The sequence below is a fragment of the Tursiops truncatus genome, chromosome 14, assembly GCF_011762595.2.
Source record: "Tursiops truncatus isolate mTurTru1 chromosome 14, mTurTru1.mat.Y, whole genome shotgun sequence".
Classification (NCBI taxonomy): domain Eukaryota; kingdom Metazoa; phylum Chordata; class Mammalia; order Artiodactyla; family Delphinidae; genus Tursiops; species Tursiops truncatus.
The window spans coordinates 36257189-36277176 of record NC_047047.1 but is presented as its reverse complement, the minus strand read 5'-3'; the positions used below and the strand labels follow the sequence as shown (position 1 = coordinate 36277176).

Sequence of the window (19988 nt, the reverse complement as noted above, 5' to 3'; positions counted from 1 at the left end):
AAGAAACCAGGGGGCTGAACATAAAGTGTGTATAAGTTAGTGCTAATCTGATCATAAGCTATATTAATATCTGAACTCAAAGATGTGTGGCCTATTTTCGATAATTATCCTATACTTTAGTACACAAAGTGATGTTTCTCTTTTTTAAAAAAATTTTTAAATTTAATTTTATTTTTTTATGCAGCAGCTTCTTATTAGTCATCAATTTTATACACATCAGTGTATACATGTCAATCCCAATTGCCCAGTTCATCACACCACCATCCCTCCCACCCCCTGCAGCTTTCCCCCCTTGGTATCCATACGTTTGTTCTCTACATCTGTGTCTCAACTTCTCCCTGCAAACCGGTTCATCTGTACCATTTTTCTAGGTTCCACATACATGCATTAATATATGATATTTGTTTTTCTCTTTCTGACTTACTTCACTCCGTATGACAGTCTCTAGATCCATCCACGTCTCAACAAATGACCCAATTTCGTTCCTTTTTGTGGCTGAGTAATATTCTATTGTATATACGTACCACAACTCCTTTATCCATTCATCTGTCAGTGGGCATTTCGGTTGCTTCCATGGCCTGGCTATTGTAAATAGTGCTGCAATGAACATTGGGGTGCATGCATCTTTTTGAATTATGGTTTTCTGTGGGTATATGCCCAGTAGTGGGTCATATGGTAATTCATTTTTTAGATTTTTTAAGGAACCTCCATACTGTTCTCCATAGTGGCTGTATCAATTTATTTTCCCACCAACAGTGCAAGAGGGTTCCCTTCTCTCCACACCCTCTCCAGCATTTGTTGTTTGTAGATTTTCTGATGATGCCCATTCTAACTGGTGTGAGGTGATACTTCATTGTAGTTTTGATTTGCATTTCTCTAACAATTAGTGATGTTGAGCAGCTTTTCATGTGTTTCTTGGCCATCTGTATGTCTTCTTTGGAGAAATGTCTATTTAGGTCTTCTGCCCATTTTTGGATTGGGTTGTTTGTTTTTTTAATATTGAGCTGCATGAGCTGTTTATATATTTTGGATATTAATTCTTTGTTGATTCGTTTGCAAATATTTTCTCCCATTCTGAGGGTTGTCTTTTCGTGTTGTTTATGGTTTCCTTTGCTGTACAAAAGTTTTTAAGTTTCATTAGGTCTCATTTGTTTATTTTTGTTTTTATTTCCATTACTCTAGGAGGTGGATCAAAAAAGATCTTGCTGTTATTTATGTCAAAGAGTGTTTTTCCTATGTTTTCCTCTAAGAGTTTTATAGTGTCTGGTCTTACATTTAGGTGTCTAATCCATTTTGAGTTTATTTTTGTGTATGGTGTTAGGGAGTGTTCTAATTTCACTCTTTTACATGTAGCTGTCCAGTTTTCCCAGCACCACTTATTGAAGAGACTGTCTTTTCTCCATTGTATATCCTTGCCTCCTTTGTCATAGATTAGTTGACCATAGGTGCGTGGGTTTATCTCTGGGCTTTGTATCTTGTTTCATTGATCTGTGTTTCTGTTTTTGTGCCAGTACCATATTGTCCTGATTACTGTAGCTTTGTAGTATAGTCTGAAGTCAGGGAGTCTGATTCCTCCTGCTCTGTTTCTTTCCCTCAAGACTGCTTTGGTTATTCGGCGTCCTTTGTGTCTCCATACAAATTTTGAGATTTTTTGTTCTAGTTCCGTAAAAAATGCCATTGGTAATTTGATAGGGATTTCATTGAATCTGTAGATTGCCTTGGGTAGTATAGTCATATTCACAATATTGATTTTTCCAATCCAAGGACATGGTATATCTCTCCATCTGTTGGTATCATCTTTAATTTCTTTCATCAGTGTCTTATAGTTTTCTGCATACAGGTCTTTTGTCTCCATAGGTAGCTTTATTCCTAGGTATTTTATTCTTTTTGTTGCAATGGTAAATGGGAGTGTTTCCTTAATTTCTCTTTCAGATTTTTCATCATTAGTGTATAGGAATGCAGGAGATTTCTGTGCATTAATTTTGTATCCTACAGCATTATCAAATTCATTGATTAGCTCTAGTAGTTTTCTGGTGGCATTTCTAGGATTGTCTATGTATAGTATTATGTCATCTGCAAACAGTGACAGTTTTACTTCTTCTTTTCTAATTTGTATTCCTTTTATTTCTTTTTTTTCTCTGGTTGCCATGGCTAGGACTTCCAAAATATATTGAATAATAGTGGTGAGAGTGGACATCCTTGTCTTGTTCCTGATCTTAGAGGAAATGCTTTCAGTTTTTCACCATTGAGAATGATGTTTGCTGTGGTTTCGTCGTATATGGCCTTTATTATGTTGAGGTAGGTTCCCTCTATGCCCACTTTCTGGAGAGTTTTTAATCATAAATTGGTATTGAATTTTGTCAAAAGCTTTTTCTGAATCTATTGAGATGATCATATGGTTTTTATTCTTCAATTTGTTAATATGGTGTATCACATTAATTTGCATATATTGAAGAATTCTTGCATCCCTGGGATAAATCCCACTTGATTATGGTGTATGATCCTTTTAATGTGTTGTTGGATTCTGTTTGCTAGTATTTTGTTGAGGATTTTTGCATCTATATTCATGAGTGATACTGGTCTGTAATATTCTTTTTTTGTAGCGTATTTGTCTGGTATTGGTATCAGGGTGATGGTGGCCTCATAGAATGAGTTTGGGAGTGTTCCTTCCTCTGCAATTTTTTGGAAGAGTTTGAGAAGGATGGGTGTTAGCTCTTCTCTAAATGTTTGATAGAATTCACCTGTGAAGCCATCTGGTCCTGGACTTTTGTTTGTTGGAAGATTTTTAATCACATTTTAAATTTCATTACTTGTGATTGGTCTGTTCATATTTTCTGTTTCTTCCTGGTTCAGTCTTGGAAGGTTATACCTTTCTAAGAATTTGTCCATTTCTTCCAGGTTGTCCATTTTATTGGCATAGAGGTGCTTTTAGTAGTCTTTTAGGATGCTTTGTATTTCTGCAGTGTCTATTGTAGCTTCTCCTTTTTTATTTCTAATTTTATTGATTTGAGTGTTCTCCCTCTTTTTCTTGATGAGTCTGGCTGATGGTTTATCAATTTTGTTTATCTTCTCAAAGAACTAGCTATTAGTTTTATTGATCTTTGCTATTATTTTCTTTGTTTCTATTTCATTTATTTCTGCTCTGATCTTTATGATTTCTTTCCTTCTGCTAACTTTGAGTTTTGTTTGTTCTCTCTATAGTTCTTTTAGGTGTAAGGTTAGATTGTTTATTTGAGATTTTTCTTGTTTCTTGAGGTAGGCTTGTATAGCTATAAACTTCCCTCTTAGAACTGCTTCTAGGTTCTAAGAGAACTGCTTCATAGGTTCTAAGAGAACCTATGCTTCCCATAGGTTTTGGATCATCGTGTTTTCATTGTCATTTGTCTCTAGGTATTTTTTGATTTCCTCTTTGATTTCTTCAATGATCTCTTTGTTATTTAGTAACGTATTGTTTAGCCTCCATGTGTTTGTGTTTTTTACGTTTTTTTCCCTGTAATTCATTTCTAATCTCCTAGCGTTGTGGTCAGAAAAGATGCTTGATATGATTTCAGTTTTCTTAAATTTACTAAGGCTTGATTTGTGACCCAAGATGTGAGCTCTCCTGGAGAATGTTCCATGCACACTTGAGAAGAAAGTGTAATCTGCTATTTTTGGATGGAATGTCCTATAAATATCAATTAAATCTATCTGGTATATTGTGTTATTTAAAGCTTCTGTTTCCTTATTTATTTTCAATTTGGATGATATGTCCATTGGTGTAAGTGAGGTGTTAAAGTCCCCCACTATTATTGTGTTACTGTCGATTTCCTCTTTTATAGCTGGTAGCGGTTGCCTTATATATTGTGGTGCTCCTATGTTGGGTGAATATATATTTATAATAGTTATATCTTCTTGCATTGATCCCTTGATCATTATGTAGTGTCCTTCCTTGTCTCCTGTAACATTCTTTATTTTAAAGTCTATTTTATCTGATATGAGTATTGCTACTCCAGCTTTCTTTTGATTTCCATTTGCATGCAATATCTTTTTCCATCCCCTCACTTTCAGTCTGTATGTATCCCTAGGTCTGAAGTGGGTCTCTTGTAGACAGCATATATATGGGTCTTGTTTTTGTATCCATTCAGCAAGCCTGTGTCTTTTGGTTGGAGCATTTAATCCATTCACGTTTAAGGTAATTAACGATATGTCCTGTGACCATTTTCTTAATTGTTCTGGGTTTGTTTTTATAGGTCCTTTTCTTCTCTTGTGTTTCCCGCTTAGAGAAGTTCCTTTAGCATTTGTTGTAGAGCTGGTTTGGTGGTGCTGAATTCTCCTAGCTTTTGCTTGTCTGTAAAGCTTTTGATTTCTCTGTCGAATCTGAATGAGATCCTGGATGGTAGAGTAATCTTGGTTGTAGGTTCTTCCCTTTCATCACTTTATCATGCCATTCCCTTCTGGCTTGTACACTTTCTGTTGAGAAATCAGCTGTTAATTTTATGGGAGTTCCCTTGTATGTTATTTGTTGTTTTCCTTTGCTGCTTTCAGTAATTTTTCTTTGTCTTTAATTTTTGCCAATTTGATTACACTGTGTGTTGGCGTGTTTGTCGTTGGGTTTTTCCTGTATGGGACTCGCTGTGCTTCCTGGACTTGGGTGGCTATTTCCTTTCCCATGTTAGGGAAGTTTTTGACTATAACCTCTTCAAATATTTTCTCTGGTCCTTTCTCTCTCTCTTCTCCTTCTGGGACCCCTATAATGCAAATGTTGTTGCATTTAATGTTGTCCCAGAGGTCTCTTAGGCTGTCTTCATTTATTTTCATTCTTTTTTCTTTATTCTGTTCCGCAGCAGTGAATTCCACCATTCTGTCTTCCAGGTCACTTATCCGTTCTTCTGCCTCAGTTATTCTGCCATTGATTTCTTCTAGTGTAGTTTTCATTTCAGTTATTGTATTGTTCATCTCTGTTTGTTTGTTCTTTAATTCTTCTAGGTCTTTGTTAAACATTTCTTGCATCTTCTCGATCTTTGCCTCCATTCTTTTTCAAAGGTCCTGAATCATCTTCACTATCACTATTCTGAATTATTTTTCTGGAAGGTTGCCTATCTCCACTTCATTTACTTGTTTTTCTGGGGTTTTATCTTGTTCCTTCATCTGGTACATAGCCCTCTGCCTTTTCATCTTGTCTATTATTCTGTGAATGTGGGTTTTGTTCCACAGGCTGCAAGATTGTAGTTCTTCTTGCTTCTGCTGTCTGCCCTCTGGTGGATGAGGCTATCTAAGAGGCTTGTGTAAGTTTCCTGATGGGAGGGACTCGTGGTGGGTAGAGCTCAAAGTGATGTTTCTCTTATTCTGTTTAGCGACCTTTCCAGAAAGATTCTTGGGAAGTCAATTTCTTGATTGAATCTCATGTACATCCAAGTGGATGTGTCTGTAAAGTTTTGATAGGTTGCAGTTTCTTTTTTTCCTTAACAGTTAGTGTTCTAAAAAATAAGCTATTTAAAAATATATAAAATTTATGGTTAAATTTCTTTAAGCTTTAGCAAATTAAATGCGGATTATTATGCGTGCACATTCAACTGTAATATGGCAGTTCCCTCTAAGCAATTATTATATTTTCAATATAGATATGTCCATAAAGAAGTAGATTGAAGCAATGATGTTAATAATTACTATCATTAGTATAGTCCCATATAATTAACAAAGTCCTACCACATACATAGTCACAATAGAGCTTCACAAAAATCTTGTGGGGTATGTGGAGTTATCTCTATTTTACAGATGAAGTAGTTGAGACTTACGGAGATGAAATTATTTTTCCAAAGTTATAATTCTCATAACTGTGGAGCTATCATTCAAACTGCAGTCTCATAATGAATCAGTTACTGTGATAATCCACTGTGGGCTTTTTTTTAATGTAACATTTTAAATAGATTTATTTATTTTTGGCTGTGTTGGGTCTTTATTTCTGCTTGCAGGGTTTCTCTAGTTGCGGCGAGTGGGGGCTACTCTTAGTTCCGGCACATGGGCTTCTCATTGCAGTGGCTTCCCTTGTTGTGGAGCATGGGCTCTAGATACATGGGCTTCAGTAGTTGTGGCATGTGGGCTCAGTAGTGGCTCGCAGGCTCTAGATTGCAGGCTCAGTTAGTTGTGACACACCAGCTTAGTTGCTCTGTGGCATGTGGGATCTTCCCGGACCAGGGATCGAACCCCCGTCCCCTGCATTGGCAGGCGGATTCTTGACCACTATGCCACCAGGGAAGTCCCCATTGTTGGCTTTTAATAAAATTATGAGGCTTCCTCTGACTTAAACAAAACCTTTTTGGAATTGGTATAGCAGGGCATTGATTTCTTCTCTCAAAATGAACTTAGATGTGATGTCAGCAACAGAAGATGGAGAGGGACCCCACATGCATTACTTACAAAAATTACACATAAATGTGATAAAAACGAATTGGTTAACTTCATTATTGTTATAAACCTTTTATTTTTATGTTTAACTTTGGATAATTTCAAATATACACCAAAGTAGAGAGAATGGTATATATAAACTACTATATTACCCATCACCCACCTTCATCAATCATCAACTCATGGCAACTTTGATTCATCTTATCCCTCCTGCTTTCTCCCCACTGGATTATTCTGAGGCAAATTCCAGATATATAATTTCTTTTGTGCATAGTTCATTATGCATAATTTTGTTTTTCAAAAATAACTATTTTAATAATAATTATAACCTTGAAATACTGAAAAGCTGAATAGTTTTCTAGAAAGCTGTTTCCAGCTAATGTACTCCAGTAGGCAGCTTTTCCTGAGTTCAGAATAATCACAGTATGCTTTTCTTTTGGAATTTAGATGTCTAATAAACAGTAAGAGAAAGAGTTTTACCTGTCCTATGCCATCTTCTCTCATTTCTCCTAAAATAAAAGATCACAACATTCATTATCTTAAAATCTAATAAAGGACTTTAATAAAAATTGTTAATAGAACCTTTTAATATTCTCACTAGAAAGAGAAATACTTAAAATAATCATAAAATACTTAAAACTCTAGAGAAAGCAATAATCAAACTTCAAAATAGTATGAAAATACCAGTTATTCTCATACATACATGTTATGGCTAATGTACTGAAATCAAATGAGTAGACTATGCTTTTATTGTTGCTTCTGTTCTTAAAGAGATGCCTTAAAACTTGCATGGTAAGTAAGTTTCATTTAAGTGCCAATTCTGGTGATTAGTGGTGGTTACCTGGGGAGCTGTGTTAAGTTTTATGAGGGCTTTTTTTTTTCTCAATGGGAAAGAATACTATATTTGATTAGTGGGTTATTTGCTCTCATAGCAGTGATATGAGACCTGGTGACTCTGGCTTAGTACCTCAAAATGATGCTTTTAAAAGAATCATCTTTACTTAAATTTAAATATTAGGCTGAGGAAAAAGAAGTGACATTACTGCTACAGTCTAGTTTCTCATTATTGATGAATAATAGGTAGACATTAATTTACATATTTTCATCCTTGAAACAAGTAATTGTGTATATAATTGGTTGTATTAATAAGTCCGAATTTTGTTTCTCTTTTCTTACAGCATTTAGTGCACATATGCATATACTAATTTGGCACTAGGCTATGTTCACTTATATTATTATTAATTTTCTTTATTTACTTAGTTTAGCTTACCAAGTAGATTATAAATTTTCTTAAGCTTATCAACAGAATCTTATTCTTCCTCGTAGTCCTAGCACCATGAAATGCCATGATGATGATAATATTTTTATAAAAGTACATGTTATTTGTCTGTCATTAACTCTAAATTATTTGCTGTTTTGTGGCATTTTTCTATTGACTGGGATATTAGCTATATAGTTTAAAATTTTCATAACATTTCTAATATGGTATGGAGCCATCTTATGAAATCTGGATTGTAATGCTTTCATAGGACATTTGATTTTTTTAAAATAATGGGTTGGCTCTTGCCTTTAGGTAGATAAAAGTTTAAAGCCTACAGTAAGATGGTTATTCTCTTTTGGAAGCTGTCTAGGAGTATAAAATTAACCATCTCTCTCAGAAACTGGTGTAACATTTTGTCTTCCTAATAGTCATACATCATTCTTATGACTAAACAAAACTAAAACAAAACAAAATAACCTGCTTTAATTTATGTTTTTAGAAGTCTTCCATAGACCATAAAACAGCCCAGTGTACTTTGTGTAATTAAATAGTAATTGCTATCCCTGTAATCTTGACACTTTGCGCTAAACAACTATACTTTTCAAAATGTTTAAAAATAAACACTGTTTCACAGTTAGTCACTGTCAATCATCCTTGAATCCATACCAATTTTTCATATAAAGGAAAATTAACTTCCATAGCAGAAGTGTTTAAGATCTATGATCTAGATTCTAGATGGACATCTAAAGAGATTGGTGTAATGAAGTGATTGCTTCTGACTCTGGTATGTTATAGTCTTTTAAACACATACCACTTTCTGTTTATTTTTCTCATAAAAGACAGTTACTGCTTCATTCAGTTTCTTGTCAACTATGACAGTCCCCATCCCTTAACTATATTTATCTTAGTCTAGATGAGGGGCCTACATAATGTAAAGGGCCAGGTAAATATTTTAGGCTTTGCAGGCCAATAGGCAAAATTGAAGGTATTATGTAAGTACTTATATAGCAAGAGAGAGAGATTCTGAAATGTTTGTCTTGATGAAATTCAAACTATAATAATAACTGATTACAGGTGTTTTTGTGGCACACATCTAATTGGAATGGAGGATAGCATTTCATTTGATTGGGGTTCATTGAGAATTGGGGTTCTCTCTCATCAAACTCAACTGCAAATATTCATCTGTTAATGCTGATCTCTGATGAGATTTCATGTATTTCACCTCTGAATATGCCCTTTCAAACAGATTAGTACCACACACTGATATCAATCCATGAGCAGCATCTTATTTTATAGAATTCTTCTTTTTTTATTAGATTCATCTTATTTTATTAGATTCTTCTTTAGATGTTTGACTTTTAGCATGTGATTATATTGCAGATTAATCACTTCCAGTTGCAAGTTAGGTAGAAGCTCCTCAGTTGCAGTTGATGGATTTTGAAATATGGAAATTTCCTTTGCATTTGCATTCAGGTCCAAAAATCACTGCTGGAATTAGGGAGACCAGTTGTTCTAGTTTCCTGGGACTGAGCGGTTACCCAGGATTTGGGACTTCAAGTGCTAAACCTGGGACAGTTGTTTACCCTCTCTGGAGTTTAATTTGATGTTAGAAAGTATATCTTTCAGATTTGTGTGGGAATATAGATATTATTTTTTGTTTTAACTCTTGATAACACAACATATTATTTGTGATTCAAACAGCATTAATTAGCATTGTATTGGCTTTGCTTCAGTAAAAAAATTCACATATTAGCAACTGTTTGCCTTATAAATATAGATTAAATTCATTAAGAAACATTATCAAGTTTGCAGCAAAAGCTCATTTCCTAAGCCATTCAGTTTGATAATAGTGGTCAGTAGTGATTCTTCTCATTTAGAAAAATTTTAGTCTCAGTACCTAAAAAAGTCACAATAACATTTTGTCACTGCAAAGTTTTTGGACTGCATGGTAGGGCAAGTCAAGATATTCAGCTTCCATTTTTGACAAAAATTCACAAAGCTGAGGATAGTTAAACCCATAGGAGTGAGTGAAATTCACCTTTGACACTGTTGGCTCATGATTAATTCAGATATTTTCTGCAGGATACCTGCTGATTGAATAATAAATACCATGAATAACCGTAACATTTAAAACACACTTTGTAAATTTGTCTTTTTCTCCTCCACATATATTGGCATCATTGGTTGTAACACATCTTAGCAGATTCCACTGTAGGTTGTACTGAACTAGTGTTTTCTCAACTTTGAATATATTCTTGCCTGGAATTGTTTCACACAGATTCTTCATAGAGGTTAATTCTTCACTTACACCAAACTTGGCATTGACTCCTCAAATAAAAAACAGCAATTGAGCGGTATCCACAACATCTTTTGACCAAAGAAAACCACTTGAAATCATTTTCCTTGCGTGTATATGTGGGGTTTTTTTGCTTTGTTTTCTCATCAGCTATTCATATTGTTCCCAATGTCCTCAATTTTTTGAGTAACTGTACTCACTGAATGGCTGATAATCTCAGACAGAGATTATTTTCTCTCGACACACTTCTTCAGTTTCTACAATCAAATATGATTTAATTAACCATCAGTAAATGGCTTTCCTTGATTAGCCAACAAATGAGCCATTCAGAAAACTTACTTCGTCGGAAGCTCATGTTCATTTTTTATTTTTGTGAAAGAAGCTTTCCTATGATGAGACACACCATTTTAAATTTTCTGTTTTTTTCTGACCATTGTTTGCCTGTGGCAGGGGATATTGTGATGAGTTCTTTGATTGCTAATATTCATGTATATTGGATTCAGTTGAGCACAGCTATAGTGTCATTGCATAATAAACACAGTGCTTTGCCATCTAATTTGATAACAGAACAATTCACTGTCCACTGTGCCTTAAAAGTGTGACATTTGCAGTCTAATCTTCTTTTCTGGTTTTGATATGATGAGCAGCCACTGGTAATAAAAATAAAGTTAAAAATTGTGATGTGGCACTTGAAAGGCTGTGGATTTATAACTGTGTCACTGCAGTTTGCAGTGTGCTAAGCAGCCATACGAAGTGCTACTCAATTCTGCTATTGTAGCATGAAAACAGCCATAACTGATGTAAAAGAAGAAGCATGGCTGTGTTCCAATAAAACTTTATTTATAGACATTGAAACTGAACTTCTGTGTGTCACAAAATATTGTTCTTCTTTTGATTTTTTCCAAAGCATTTAAAAATGTGAAACCATTCTAGCTTGTGGGCTCTAAAAAAACAGGTGGCAATCAGACTTGGTCCATGGGCTGTACTTTGCAGATCTCTAGTCTAGATAGCCTTTTTCCAAACTGTGGTAATGTTACTCCTATTTTTTAACCCTTACATTCATTTCTATCGATTTTACCCTTTTCATATCATTTTAAAATTTATTTCTACATAAGTAAATAAACTAAGTGATAGTTATTCTTTACATGGAGGATAGCTAGCTTTAGCATAGTACCTAAAGTACTTATCAGGATGACTGGCACATTGTAAATGATCAGTGATTGTTTGCTTTGCCCATGGACATTCTTATTCATAATGGCCCCTAATAGTGGTAGAGAGGTGTTTAAGATTAAAACATTTTCTAGCTTGTTTTGGAATACAGGACACAATCAAAGCCTTTAAAAATTGAGGTATGTAGATTATATCTATAACATTATGTGGACTGTGATAGAAATAAATTAAATCAATACAATGAGAATTGCTTTCCAGAAAATCCTTACTGGTTGTGTCATAGTCTCATTAGTTTTATAGGAAGGATGGTAAATTATTGGATAATTTCTTTCAGTATTTGACCAAGAAAATTGTCAGTGTTAGGCTGACCACTGTAATGCTTTAAAAAAAAAAAAGAATTATTTGTGATCCAGTGTCTTAAATATCTTAAGTACATATCCATTAGGTCTTTTTGACTTGAACACATCCAGTGTTGTTGCTGTTTCATCACAAATTTATTACATGAGCTTTCTCACTAAATTTAATAAGGAGTTACTCTTAGACCAGTGTTACTCAGAGTGTGGGATGAAGACCAATAATTGATCTGCAAACTGTTTGCTACTGGTCTGTGAACTGTTTATTATTTGTGATGAAAAATAGAAAAATATGAGAAAAAGCAGTTAGAAATTTTTATGATAGTTTGACAGGATAATTTTATGTGTGTTTAATAAAAGTTTAAACTTCTATTTTTAAAATTTAAATAATATATTAAAATTATGTAATTGACCTATTAGATTCAGATGTACAACATAATGATTAGATGTTTATATATTGCAAAATTATCACCAAAATATGTCTAGTTAACATCTATTACCACACATAGTTACACTTTTTTTCTTGGGATGAGAACTTTTAATATCTGCTCTCTTAACAACTTTCAAATATACAGTACGGTATTATTGACTATAGTCACTTTGCTGTACATTACATCCCCATGATTTATTTTGTAAGTGGAAGTTTGTATCTTTTGCCCCCTTTTACCTACTTAGCCTACCTCTCAATCCCCACCTCTAGCAAACCACCAATCTGTTCTCTGTATCTATGAGTTTGGGTGTTTTGGGTTTTTTTTTTAATATTCTGCATATAAGTGAGGTCATACAGTTGTCTTTCTTAGTCTAGCTTCTTTCACTTAGCATAATGCCCTCAAGGTCCATTCATGTTGGCACAAATGGCAGAATTTCCTTCATTATTATGGCTGATAATATTCCATTGTGTGTGTGTGTGTGTGTGTGTGTGTGTGTGTATCACATTTTTTTATCCATTCATCCACTAATGGACGCTTAGGTTGGTTCCATATGTTGGCTACTGTAAATAATTTTGCAACAAACATGGGGGTACAGATATCTTTTTGAGGTAGTGCTTTTGTTTTCTTCTGGTAAGTACCCAGAAGTGGAATTGCTGGATCATCTGGTAGTTCTGTTTTTAATTTTTTGAGGAACCTCCGTACTGTTTTCCATAGTGGCTGTACCAATTTACATTACACCAACAGTGCATGAGGGTTCCTTTTTCTCCACATCCTGACCAGCACTTGTTATTTCTTGTCTTTTTGATGATAGACATTCTGACAGGTGTGAAGTGATATCTCATTGTGGTTTTAATTTGCATTTCCCAGATGATTAGTGACGTTGAGCACCTTATCATGTACCTATTGGCCATCTGTATGTCTTCTTCAGAAAAATGTCTATTCAGATGCTCTGCCCATTTTAAAATCAGGTTTTTTTTTTTGTTATGTGAGTTTTTATATATTTTGGATATTAACCACTTATCAAATATGTGATATGCAAATATTTTCTCCCAGTCTGTAGGTTGCCTTTTCAATTTGTTGATGGCTTCCTTTGCTGTGCAGAGGCTTTGTAAAAGTTTTATGTAGACTCACTTGTTTATTTTTGTTTTTGTTTCCTTTGCTTTTGTTGTCAAATACAAAAATCATCACCAAGATTGATGTCAAGGCAGTTACCGTCTATGTTTTCTTCTAGGGGTTTTATGGTTTCAGGTCTTATATTCAAGTCTTTAATGAATTTTGAGTTAACTTTTGTGTATGGTGTAGGATAGTGGTCCATTTTCATTCTTCTACATGTGACTGTCCAGTTTTCCCAACACCATTCATTGAAGACACTGTTCTTTCCCCACATATATTCTTGGCTCTTTTGTTGTAAATTAATTGACCATATATTTGTGGGTTTATTTCTGAGCTCTCTATTCTCCATTGATCTACGTGTCTGTTTTTATGCCAATACCATACTGTTTTGATTACTATAACTTGTAATATAGTTTGAAATCAGGGAGCATGATGCCTTCAGGTTTCTTCTTCTTTCTCAGGATTGTTTTGCCTATTTGGGGTCTTTTGTAGTTCCATACAATTTTAGAATTGTTTGTTTTATTTCTGTGAAAACAGCGACTGAGTGCTCAGTTCCTTTCCAGGAGATACCAGTGACCTGGAGCAAAGCAGAGGGAGAGTGCTAGCCTGCATCTTTGGCAAGTAGTTCAGTAGGCACTTGTATGGGTATTAAATTAGATGTCTGTTCCTTAGGCTGAAGATTTAAGACAAGTAAATGGGCCTCTTTCACAAAAAGACTGGGTGATTTTTCAGTTGGAGCCTCTGCCCTGGGCCCTGGGACATACTTAGGTAAGTCTATGAGCACTTTAAAAACTGTTTCTCAGTTTGTTAGAGCCTTGTTGGTCTTGTGGATGCAAGCCCCGTTGGCTTTCAAAGCTAGATGTTTGGGGGCTCAGCTCGAAGTTACAGATCTGAAAAGTTGGGGAACTAGACATGGGGTTCAAACCCTTTGCTCCTCAGAGGGAAGTTCCAATTTGAGAGTTCCAATTGTGGATTGCCATGTGGGGTGAGTTTGTGGCAAGATTATGTCTCAGTCTCTCCTACCCATTTCGATGTTGGTTGTTTTCCTCATTTGCCTGATGTATAGGAGTCACCTAGCTAGTTTCTGGGGTTTATTTTTTCAGAGAAAATTGTTCCCTATATAGCTATAGATTCAGTGTGTCCGTGGGATGAGGTGAGCTCAAGACCCTCCTAATTGCCAGCTTTTTTTTTTTCTTTTTGGCTGCACTGGGTCTTTGTTGCTGTGTGTGGACTTTCTCTAGTTGCGCCAAGTGGGGGCTACTCTTCATTGTGATGCACGGGCTTCTCATTGCAGTGGCTTCTTTTGTTGCGGAGCACAGGCTCTAGGCACGTGGGCTTCAGTAGTTGCAGTACGTGGGCTCAGTAGTTGTGGCACGCGGGTCGCAGAGCATGTGGGCTTCAGTAGTTGTGCATGGGCTCAGTAGTTGCAGTGCGTGGGCTCTAGGGTGCGCGGGCTTCAGTAGTTGTGGCGTGCAGGCTCAGTAGCTGTGGCTCGCAGGCTGTAGAGAGCAGGCTCAGTAGTTGTGGTGCAGGGGCTTAGTTGCTCCATGGCATGTGAGATCTTCCCGGAACAGGGATCGAACCCATGTCCCCTGCATTGGTAGGTGGATTCTAAACCACTCCACCACCAGGCAAGTCCCCTAACTGCCATCTTGAACCAGAACCTCCTTGGATATTAATTCTTAATTTCATTTTAATTTTTGTTTTTAGTTTTGTTTTAGATAGAAAATTAAAAAATAAAACTTCTCCTCAGATTATATGATTCATTTATGATTTCTATAAAAACAGAAGGGAAGAACCATTAAAAGTTTCTGTCTTTTTTCTCCTTAATTGTACTTTTTTCTTCTCTTTTGGCTATTTCCACTTTTTCTTTCAAATTGCAAATTTCAGTAAAGTTCTCAACTTAGCCAACTTGGTCATTTGTTAGGTTTTTGTTGTTCATTTTTGCTTTTCTGTCTATTAAGTTAGTTTGTATAGCTTCCTCATCAGCCTCATCTCTGTAATTCCTGCCTATTCTTATTTTGTGTTAGAAAATACCACCTTTATAATGGGTTTTCTACTAGGTAATTAAACTTGGCTAAGCAGGATCCATGTGGATAATTGTTTCTGTGTCAATGTAACTGATCCATAGGGTACCCGTGTATTTGGTCAAACATCATTCTGGGTGTTTCTGTGAAAATACTTTTGGATGAATTTAACATTTAAATTGATAGACTGAGTAAAGTAGATTGTCCTTCCTAATGTGGATGGGGTTCGTCCAATCAGTTGAAGGCTTGAATAGAAGAAAAGGCTGTCCCTTCCCTGAATAGGGGGGAACTTCTCCTTTGTCTGCCTTTGACCTGGGACATTGGTTTTCTCCTGCCTTTGGACTTGAACTGAAACATCAGCTCTTCCTGGATTTGAGCCTGTTGGCCTTCAGATTGGAACTAAACTATCAGATCTGCTGGGTTTCCAGTTTGCAGATGATAGGTCTTGGAACTTGTCAGCCTCCATAATCACGTGAGCCAATTCCTTATAATAGACACACACACACACACACACACACACACAGACACACACACACACACCCTATTGATTTTATTTTTCTGGAGAACCCTAACTAATACAACCCATATTCATTAATTTGTTCTTACTGTATTAATCCTTTGGTACTTAAGTGTGGAAGTTCACACATAGTAAAACACAAAGGGAGACCCTGATGTGTTATTTAGCCACTTATATTAGAATTGGTTGCTTAAAAAAATATTTTAAACTTATCTGAATACTATTCTAAAACAGTTATTAGAGCTAAGATCTATATTGGGCAAAAGAGGATTCAGTTGCTAGAGTACAATGAAGGCAAAATAAGGTTATTTCAAGGAAGGAGTAGTCAATAATATACAATGTTATCAGCGGTTGTGTGGAAGAGTTCTGGAAAAAATCATTAGAATTTGTCAGTAGGAAAAGATTAATCGTTTTCAAAATGAATATTTTTAGAAGAATTGGGTAGAAAGGATCATTTAGGTATTAATATGTTTTGGGTGACAAGGAAGTAGAGGTAGTTAAAAAATATGCAGTAGTAGAAAATAAGGTTGGATAGGGATGATATGTGTAGATTATAAAAGGTCTAAATAGTTTAAAGTCACTTTAATGTCAGTTTGGAGAATGTATCAAAGGCATTCCACCACAGTTATCAACTGTGAACACATTGTATGCAGAGATTATGTCTTTTACCTCTGTTTTCAATCTATAACATAGTTTCTGGTACATAGGAGGCACTCAATAAATATTTGTTGAATGCTGGATGAAAGATGCTTACAAGTCGTATTAAATCTTTTAACCTCAAAAATTATCCTTTTCTGTTCCTATCAGTATTTTCCCAGGCTTACTGTACTCCCAAAGTATCATAATAAGCTTGCTATTTAGTATTTCCTTCTGTTATTTCTCATTTCAATCAACTTGCTATGAGGCCAGTAGATTGATATTCTTATGCCATGCTTTTGATAATATTACTCTCCTGCCTATAACCTTAAAAGCCATGTAACTACCTACTGAAATAAATATAAACTCTTTAGCCTTGCACCACAGCCCATCCACAGTCTGACCCATTACCTACCTTTTAGTCCTTATCTTTCACTGCTGCTTTACACTTTAGTATCATTGCGCTTATAAAGCATGTAAAGCCGTGATCTACTAGCCCAGTTCACTGTCAAAATGACAAAATTCAGCAACCAATTCTTGGTCATTTCAAAATAACTCAAGTTCTTCAATTACTTTTCTTAAATACCATGAAGGAAACTGTATTAACCACAGTGATACAAAAAGCTATAGATATTTAGTGTATTCAACTTGATGTATTTGGAGATACATGTACACCTGTGAAACCATCATCACTATTATTGCCATAAACTTATCCCTCACCACCAAGAGTTTCCTCCCATCCACCCTCCCTTGTATTTTTTTCTTTTTTCCTTTGTGTAAGAGCACTTAACCTAAGATCTACCCTCTTAGCAACATTTTAAGTGCATAATACAGTATTGTTCATCGTAGCCCCTGTGTTGTACAGCAGATCTCCAGAACTTACTTTGCGTAAGTGAAATTTTGTATCCTTTGGCCAACACTTTCCCACTTCCCCCTCTCCCGAGCCCCTGGCCATCATCATTTCACTTTCTGCTTCTATGTTTTGACTTATTTTATTTAGCATAACTGTCCTTCAGGTCCATCTATATTGTAACAAATGGCAGAATTTCCTTCTTTTTAAGGGCTGGATAATATTCCATTATATGTATATAGAATATTTTCTTTATCCATTTGTTCACTGATGAACATTTGGGTTGTTTCCAACCCAAATGTTGTGAATAACACTGTGATAAATGTGGGATTGTAGATATTTCTTTAAGAACCAGATTTCAGTTCCTTTAGATATATAAAACCAGAAGTGGAATTGCTGGATAAAATGGTAATTCTATTTTTAATTTTTTGAGAAACCCCCATATTGTTTTCCATAGTGGCTGCACCAATTTACATTCCCACCAACAGTATATAAGGCTTCCCTTTTGTCCACATCCTTGCCAATACCTGTTGTTGTTTGTATTTTTGATAATAGCCATCCTAAGAGATATGAAGTGATATCTTGTGGTTTTGATTTGCACTTTCCTGATTGGTGATTTTGAGCACTTTTTCATGTACGTGTTGGCCATTTGTATGTCTTCTTTGTAAAAAGGTCTATTCAGGTCCTCTGCCCATTTTTAAATTGGATTTTCTTTTTTACTGGGTTATATGATTTCTTTATATATTTTAGGTATTTATCCCATATCAGATATATGCTCTGCAAATACTTTCTCCCAATATTGCTTTTTCATTTTGTTGATGGTTTCTTTTGCTGTGTAGAAGATTTTTAGTTTGATCTAATCCCACTTATCTATTTTTGCTTTGGTTGTCTGTGCTTTTAGTGTCAGAAATTGCCTAGTTCAATGTTTAGCTTTCCCCCTGTTTTATTCTAAGACTTTATTGTTTCTGTTTTTAAGTTTAGGTGTGTAATACATTTTGAATGGATATTTTTTAATATGGAGTGAGACAAGGGTTCAGTTTCATTGGTTTCCATGTGGACATCTAGTTTTCCTACAAGTATGGAAGAAACTGTCTTTTTCCCATTGTGTATTCTTGGCACCCTTTTTGAAGATCAGTTGATCCTATATGTATGGGTTTATTTCTGTGCTTTCTATTCTGTTTCACTGGTCTATATGTCTGTTTTTCTACCAGTACTATGCTGTTTTGAGTATTATAGATTTGTAGGATGTTTTGAAATCAGGGAATGTGTTACCTCCAATGTTATTCTTCTTGCTTAAAATTGCTTTGGCTATTTGGCGTCTTTTGTGGTTCTAAATGAATTTTAGGATTGCCTTTTGTATTCCTGTAAAAAATGCCGTTGGGGTTTTGTTTAGTTCTAAAAGTTTTTTTATGGAGTCTTTAGGGTTTTCTACATATAAGAACATATCATCTGAAAACAAAAATAATTTTACTTCTTTCTTTCAAACTTGGATGCCTTTATTTACTTTTTGTTTCTAATTGTTCTGGCTAGGACTTCCAGTACTGTGTTGAATAGGGAGGTGAGAATGAGCATTCTTGCCTGTTCCAGAAATTAAAGGGAAAGGTTTCAGCCTTTTGTTACTGAGTATGATGTTAAGTGTGGCCATTTTATAAATGGTCTTTATTGTAAGGTAAATTAAGGTCTTTAACAGGTAGGTTCTTTCTGCACCTGATTTGTTGAGAGGTTTTTTATGTTTGTTTTTAAATCATGAAAGGGTGTTGAATTTTGTCAGATGTTTTCCTGCATCTATTGAGATGATCATGTGAATATTATCCTTTGTTCTGTTAATGTGTATCACATTCTATGATTTTTGTATGTTGAACCATCCTTGCATTTTAGGGATAAATCCTACTTGGTCAAGTGTGTGATTCTTTTAATGTGCTGTTGAATTCAGTTTGCTAGTACTTTGTTGGGAATTTTTGCATCAGTGTTCATCAGGGATGTTGGCCTGTGGTTTTCTTTCCTTCTGGTGTCTTTGTCTGGCTTTGGTATCAGGGTGATGTTGGCCTCATAGAATAAGTTTGGAAGTTTTCCCTCTTCTTCACTTTTTGGGAAAAGTTTGAGGAGGACTGTTATTAATTCTTCTTTAAATGTTTGCTAGAATTCACCTGTGAATCCATCTGGTCCTGGGCTTTTCTTTGTTGGAATTTTTTTGATTACCCCTTCAATTTCCTTATTTGTTATTGATCTGCTCAGGTTATTTCTTCTTGATTCATTCTTCGTAAATTATGGGTTTCTAGGAATTTTGCCATTTTGCTAGGTTTTTCAACTTATTGGTATATAATAGTTCATAATAGTCCATTATGATCATTTTTGTTTCTGTGGGATCAGTTGCAATATCTCCACCTTTATTTCTGATTTTATTTACTTAAGTCTTCCTTCTTTATTTCTTAGTTAGTCTAACTAAGGGTTTGTTGACTTTATCTTTTCCAAAAACCAGTTCTTAGTATCAATGAGTTTTAAAAATAGTTTTTCTATTTTCTATTTAACTTATTTCTACTCTAATCTTGATTATTTCCTACCTTCTGCCAGCTTTGGGGTTAGTTTGTTCTTTTCTAGTTCCTTGAAGTGTAAAGTTATGTTCTTCATTTGTAATTTTTTTTAATAAAAAGTTTATTGTTTATAAAGTTTCCTCTTGGTACTGTTTATGTGCTTCCTATAAGTTTTGGTATGTTTTCATTTTCGTTTATCTCAAGATATTTTCTGCTTTACTTTTGATTTCTTCTTTGACCCAATAGTTGTTTAAGAGCGTATTTTTAAAAATTCCATTAGTTATCCCATTTTCTTTCTTGTATTCATTTCTAGTTTCATTACATTGTTATCAGAAAAGATACTTGGAATGACTCCAGTCTTCTTAAACTTGTTAAGACTTGTTTTGTGACCTAGCATGTGATTTATCTGGATGATGGTC

The 19988-nt window shown here is 35.0% G+C and overlaps 1 protein-coding gene across 5 annotated transcripts in view; it reads right to left on the bottom strand.

The window, feature by feature from the left end:
- The window catches only part of WDPCP (WD repeat containing planar cell polarity effector), a 384215-nt gene that overhangs the window by 21622 nt on the left and 342605 nt on the right, over nt 1-19988 (bottom strand). For 2 of the 5 annotated variants that reach the window (XM_073791321.1, XM_073791325.1), the window contains exon 17: nt 6865-6893. The exons of the other annotated variants lie outside the window; for them this stretch is intronic. The gene's annotated coding sequence lies outside the window, so the exon portion shown is untranslated. The remainder of the gene's footprint in view (nt 1-6864; nt 6894-19988) is intronic. 5 annotated transcript variants of the gene reach the window in all.